Raw genomic sequence first — 7,273 nt, 5'->3', positions numbered from 1 at the left:
AAAAAAAAAAAAAAAAAAAAAAAAAAAAAAGAATCACTCGTTTTGAGAAAAACAGAAATGCAAATAAGAAAATCTAACTCTTAAAATAGTGAAGGCAATATAGAAAGTGATACTCTGTAGAGAACTTAGAACAACATCCAAAGAACTACTGTAAAAAAATCTATGTTCGGGTTAAGTTCTTTGTCCCACTAGACTTTGATTATTATCAATCATTGTTTTTTTGTAACTTTACTTTTCCTTTTTTCCCTTTAAGCAAAACTTCCCGATTTTCAATTACTCTTAGATTATAGACAAATCCCTTGGCCTCTCCTCACAAGCTACTGGCAGTCTTTCTCATCCTGCAGCTTTTACTGGAAAACTTTAGGACACTGACCTCCTTATAGTATCTCATCATCTGGCCAAGATTCAGCCAGTCTCTTTCCCAAGAAATCCTGGCTTTATTAATCTCATAAAAGTCCTGAGACCACCTTCCCACTTCTTATGTTTCATCACTTTGAAGCAGAAAAAGAAATACATAAATAAATAAGACCAAACACTAATTTACATAAAATTAAGAATTTTTTTTCCAGGAAGGAAAATGTCCTTTTGGCAACCAAATCACACCTTCCCTTCTGCAACTGGTCCCTCCAGACGTGGCAGAGGAATTATTTTTGCTTAGCTGGATGATTATTCTTCCGCTAAATTAGCACCTACACAAATCCCAGCTGTTTTATTTCCTTCCATACTACTTTGGATATTGAATTTGTAAAAATCAACCAAACCTCTTTTCTCTCTGTTAGTATTTTAAATATTTATTTATTTATTTGGCTGTGCTGGGTCTTTAGTTGCGGCATGTTCAATCTTCCTTGTGGCACGAGGGAACTAGTGCCCTGACCAGGGATCGAACCTGGGCCCCCTGCAATGCGAATATGGAGTCTTAACCACTGGACCACCAGGGAAGTCCCACTCTTAGTATTTTAAATTTGAACAAGCTAAACAAGCTTTAAAGCATTTATTGAGTAGTTACTTGACAATATCACACAAATACTTTCAGGCATTCCAGGGCAATATATTAAGCTGCTCTGCAAAATGTCCCTCTTTTACTATATTCAAGACATTTTGTTTTCACTTTCCAATTCTTTTTTTGTTGTTGTTGAAGATGTTGGGGGTAGGAGTTTATTAATTAATTAATTTATTTTTTGCCGTGTTGGGTCTTCGTTTCTGTGCGAGGGCTTTCTCTAGTTGTGGCAAGCGGGGGCCACACTTCATCGCGGTGCGCGGGCCTCTCACTATAGCGGCCTGTCTTGTTGCGGAGCACAGGCTCCAGACGCGCAGGCTCAGTAGTTGTGGCTCACGGGCCTAGTTGCCCCGCGGCATGTGGGATCCTTCCAGACCGGGGCTCGAACCCGTGTCCCCTGCATTAGCAGGCAGACTCTCAACCACTGCGCCACCAGGGGAGCCCAGCACTTTCCAATTCTTGATGAAGAAATTTAATATTGGTTTTGTTTCATCTCCAGCTTCTGCCTACTGGGAAAAGAATTTCTAGCAATTATCACAAAGTGTCAACAGAATAAAAATCATTTGAATATTTCATATGATTTTGAAATCATTGGTTGGCTGCAGGGAGGGGTTGGATTGTCATGATGAGATATTACTTATATAACCTGGCCATTAAGGAATATGGAAGTACCTCAACTGATTCATTCATTCACTCATCATTTCAACAAACGTATATCAAGGATCTATTTTGCTTTGTAGTGTTTTAGGTTCTGGGAAAGAAAGATATGTCTGAAATTGGCTTTTCCATCAAAGTAATCACCATGATTTAGTGGAAGATAAATGCAAAACAAGATAGAAGGTTCACATGTATATATCGATACACTTCTCTCACAGAGATACTTGGTTCCTGGTGTCCCAGGCAATTCAGAAGGGCAAAAGTTCCCAAGGGAATGTTGGGGTTTGGTCTGACTTTCATACTACTTCTCCAGCCAATTTGAATTGAGTCCTGGAGTCTTCTTTTCTCAGTTAAGGAATGCCCACATCAGCCTCTGGTCTTGACCTTCTGTGACTCTGGGTTATTGATTTATTGGTACTCTTGAAATTCCTCATCCCAATTCCTCATCACTCCTCTTAACTACCTCAGCCTCTTACATCACTTGGAGAGCTTGTGGAAAGTCTTGAGAGAGTTGTTCCCAAGAGCTGTCAAGTTGTCAAAATTTAAGAAATGTTTCCAAGAAAAAGGGGGTGCAGTCCATACCGAGCACTACTGTGGGCCTTAAACAATGGTGAACCTAGTGTTCATTTGACTTGATGGCACAAAAGAATTCATAGCCACATCTATACAAATGAAAGTAGGTAGCCCTTACTTCCAAATTGGCTCTATTGTGTTCTGGACAGAGGAAGATTCTGTTGGTGAAACAGCTGAGAAGAATTATTACATTTTATTTCAATATTATATAGATCATTTACATTAAAATTGGGGCTTCCTCCTATGCGGTTAATGATTAAGAGTGTGGGCTTTGGGGCCAGAATGTCCTTGTTCCAGTCTGGCTCCATCCTTTCTTCACAGGGTAATATTGGGCAAGTTACTTTTCCTCCAAGTTACAAGTTTCCTCCAAGTTACAAGTCCTGGATAAGGACTTCAGTTTCCTTATCCATAGAATGAGAAAAATAGTAGGACCTGCCTTGAGGGGAAACATGAGGATTAAATGAATAATTCCTTCCGTACATTGTAGATACCCAATACGTGCAAACTATTATGATTATCTGTAGTTCGGGAGTATTTCACATTCTGCTTCCATTTCTCCGGGTTGCACCATTCTGGAGACACATGAAGGTGTCTTTTTTTTTTTTTTTAACATCTTTCTTGGAGTATAATTGCTTTGCAATGTTGTGTTTAGTTTCTGCTGTATAACAAAGTGAATCAGCTATATGTATACCTATATCCCCATATCTCCTCCCTCTTGCATCTCCCTCCCACCCTCCCTATCCCACCCCTCCAGGCGGTCACAAAGCACCGAGCTGATCTCCCTGTGCTCTGTGGCTGCTTCCCACCAGCTATCTATTTTACATAAGGTGTCTTTTTAAACTTGGAACATGTTGTTTTTACTGATTACTACCATTATTACTCGTACATTCATGCAACCCATGCATTTAAAGAGATCTGGAGTCCCTCTGCTCACAAGAATAGCACTTATTACCCTACACGGCAGCTGTAAAGTAGCCACTGGCTCATGTGCCTGAGGCCTAGTGACATTCAGGAGGCTGAAGAGAGCCTCACAGATCACGGAGGGAGATAACATGTTTCACTTTATTTGGCTTCTTAGAAATCTAAGTCCAGTGGCAAGTGCGTGAATGGTGAGAAAGAGGACAGTTGTGGCTTCAGTCAGATGCCTCTGTTCTCTGAGCTTCTTCCCATCCCCAGGACCTCCACGTAGCAACATGGAATCACTGAGAAATGTGAATGGGAGCCATGTATTGCTCAGAGTCTGCGTGCGGTTCTTTACAGCCCTGAGGACTTTTCTAAATTATTTCATTTTTAAAAATTTTATTTTTATTTATTTTTTAATTATTTTTTTGCGGTACGCGGGCCTCTCACTGTTGTGGCCTCTCCCGTTGCGGAGCACAGGCTCCGGATGCGCAGGCTCAGCGGCCATGGCTCACGGGCCCAGCCGCTCCACAGAATGTGGGATTTTCCCGGACTGGGGCACGAACCCGTGTCCCCTGCATCGGCAGGCGGACTCTCAACCACTGTGCCACCAGGGAAGCCCTCATTTTTTGACTTGGTAACTCATCTACACGGCTCACACATTAAAAAGTATAAATAGGCATAGAGTGGAAATTCTCCTTCCTCCTTCTTCATTCCCGCTAGTTCTCACCACCTCCATAAGTAAACCTCATTATTTATTTCTTATGCAACATTTCAGGTTTACTGCATGGTAGCATCCCAGCACGACTGGCTTCGTGGGTGTGGAGAGCGAATGTGCCGCCGTCACACAGGGCCCCAGGGGCAGGAGGGTCCTGCGCTTGGCTAATGTCTGCTCTTGCGCTGTTGAAATTCTTAAATTTTGAACCCCCTCAATTTCATTTTTCACTGGACCCTGCAACTTATAGAGCCTGTCCCACGTGCTAGACATGGTTCTTCACTTTGCTTTTTTGCTTAACTATAGATCTTTTTTTTTTTACCCCGGGCTTGCAGGATCTTAGTTCCCTGACCAGGGATTGAACCCGGGCCCTCGGCAGTGAAAGTGCAGAGTCCTAACCACTGAACTGCCAGGGAACTCCTAAGATCTTAAAGATCTTTTCACATTTATATATAAAGAATTTTCCTCTTCCTCCACCTCCTTTTTCTTATTGTTGCCCAGTGGTCTATCTGTGAGGATTTAAAAAACTATATACCTGGCTACTTTAGAAAACCCCTTAGGGATCCCAATCCCAATTTTCCAGTTCTTCGATGCTTCCAAACTTGGGAGAGAGAAAAAGATTTGTTGAGAGAAGTACCAGAGAATCTTCCCTCTGTCTGGGTCCCTCACTCCGCCTGCATGGTTTAGAAGCCCTCAGAAGCACCTCTCATTTGTTTACCAGCTTCCTGGCCAGCAGTGTCCCCACCCCCCATGGCTCCTTCCCTGTGACCCCCTCCCTACTTTACCTTTCAACTCCCAGTTACTGAAATGCTTGATGACAAGGCATCATCTGGGCTCCATCAGTCAAAGCAAACTACTTCTATCTTTGCCTCTATCTGGAGACAAATACTTTGGGCTGAAGGACATAGGGGCCATCAGAGACCCACTTTTTTATTTTTTGGCCGAGTTGGGTCTTCATTGCTGAACTTGGGCTTCCTCTAGTTGGGGCGAGGGGGGGGCTACTCTTTGTTGTGGTGCGTGGGCTTCTCGTTGCGGTGGCTTCTCTTGTTGCGGAGCACAGGCTGTAGGTACGAAGGCTTCAGTAGTTGTGGCACACGGGCTCAGTAGTTGTGGCACATGGACTTAGTTGCTCCACAGCATGTGGGATCTTCCCGGACCAAGGCTCGAACCCATGTCCCCTGCATTGGCAGGTGGATTCTTAATCACTGCACCACGAGGGAAGTCCCAGAGACCCACATTTAAAACTCCCCTTCCATTCCTTCTCTATTCCTCCTAATCATCATTTCTGGATAAATCTATGGTCATGGCTCAACAATTTGCCTGCTTTTGAGAAGACAGCCTAGGCCCTTGGTCCTCAGGAATCTCCCAATGGTGAGAAGGCACCAGAGTAATGTCCTGAAACTCATAACTTATTTTGAAGGAGCCAATAGCTCAGTCTCCATTACAGACCTACATCCCCAAAATCCCCTCTGGTAGTTAGAGATGCCTGTTCACTCTTTCAGGAAACAGCCCTGCAGAGTAGGAAGTGTACTTCACCATAGCCTTTCTGAGCAGCTGTCCCTTTGGAAAAAACAGAGCTTCATATGAAGCCCACATTCCTTGAGAGTCTAGTGCTGGGGGCCTTGTACACAAGCACAGGTCCTGCCTGTCTCCCGTCCTCTGCCCAAGGCTTGGGTTCAGCATCATTGCATCAGACCTAGTTGTTCCCGTGTGAGTGATAAATGATGGGAGCCCTCCTGCAGAGCCCAGAGAGATGCTGCAAACAGAAGCACGTGGACCTTGACCCTTCCAGCAGCTGGATGGTGCACCCACTGTTGTGTACTCATGCAGTGCAGACACACAGAAGTGAATGGTGAGGCAGGCGGGTGGGAGAAGGTCCACAGCCTTGTTAAATTCCTGCCTCTGTTCCTCACCAGAGTACCACAAACACCGAACGTCTTACGGCTCCTTGCCTCAATCAAGCCGTGCCCTTGGCACCTGAAAGGAAGATGAACTAGATGCTAACAATGCACTTTTGGAGTCCAATTCCACTGCCAGGGAAAGCTTCCAGGTGCCCTGAGATTCCACCGGGAGAAAGCAAGGCTGCAATTCCAATTAAACGTCATACTGAGTACTTTGGTCTCAGTACACTCTATTTGCCTAGTTTATTTGAAAATTTGATAAGAGAAGCGCTGCGGTGGCAAAAATTAATTAAAATAAGAAGGAATGATCTTAAGAGAGAAAGGGAGAAAATGCTAAGAAGCCGTAGATGGTTGCTCCCCACACCTGCCAGCAATTCATTAATCACTAATCCGTTCATTATTTTCAACTCTGTCCCCTGGACAAAATAATAAGGTTATTATTTTTAAATGTCTAGTTAAAACATGTTGAAAGACAATCTCTAAAATGGGTTTGGCCAGTGCTATTCACATCTGCAACATGGTTGGGGGATGCTGAAGTGCAGTCTTGGGGCTTTCTGGAATTGGAGGAATCTTTTCTCATCAAAACGCTGCACCTTTAAGGCCTGTTTCCCTCACAGCTCACCATGGGCTACTTCTCACTCCAGGTATCTGGGCAAAGGCAGGGTGAGAACAGTCAACAGTGGTCTCTACTGCCTTCCTGCAGGCGGTGGGTGGTGGCAGGGGGCAGGGGTGGGGACGGAGGATTTTTACTGCAGTCATCCTGGGCTACTGGTTGGAATATCTATATTTATAGCAGTGTTACTGAGGCATAATTTATATACTCTAAAATTCACCCTGCATTCTATTTTAACCCACTGCAATGAACTAATTGCTGTACCTCCGCTTGGGCTGAGGATGGCTGGATGGAGTTCTATGAGTTTTGTACATTTCCATCTAGAGCCAAGGCCAGGGTCCATCCCAGAGCCGGCAGCCCACACAGCTGCTTCTCACCCTGTTTCTTTATTACCTACTCGCCCTTCTCTGCTCTTGGCAGGTTAGAATGTTTCCCCAAAGTGATTTACAGCGACATGTGTCAGGACGGTCTGACACTGACTGAGTCCCTTATCTCCTTCCTGTGTCCTCCCAGCTGACAGCCTCGCCCCCAGGTATCAATCAGTGCATCAGCTCCCCACTCCTGGGTGAGCCAGGGGCTGTCAGAGATGCATTCCGACTGGCATCTTCATCAGAACTGCCGCCTGCCCTTCATGGCTTAAAGAGTCTTTCTAAGGCATACGGGGAGAGGAGGTGCATACACCGTTCCCAACCAAACTGTTACAGCTTGGGATGATTCCATGTGTTTTGCACAAATTTGGAGAATCCGGTTTCTAAAAGGCAGCACTGAGGACACTTACCTACATCAGCTGTTCAACCTCCAAATCCCTGGAAAGATGTTTACATGATGTCCTCAGAGCAGGGGCTGCAGTCACAGAGAGTTTTGTGGGTTCTAACGCTGATGCTTTAGAAGAAGGCAAGTGAGCGTATGAGAGAGGG

The sequence above is a fragment of the Neophocaena asiaeorientalis genome, unplaced genomic scaffold, assembly GCF_003031525.2.
Source record: "Neophocaena asiaeorientalis asiaeorientalis breed wild unplaced genomic scaffold, Neophocaena_asiaeorientalis_V1.1 scaffold258, whole genome shotgun sequence".
Classification (NCBI taxonomy): Eukaryota; Metazoa; Chordata; class Mammalia; order Artiodactyla; family Phocoenidae; genus Neophocaena; species Neophocaena asiaeorientalis.
The sequence above is the reverse complement of the archived record's forward strand: the minus strand, read 5'-3'. Positions refer to the sequence as shown.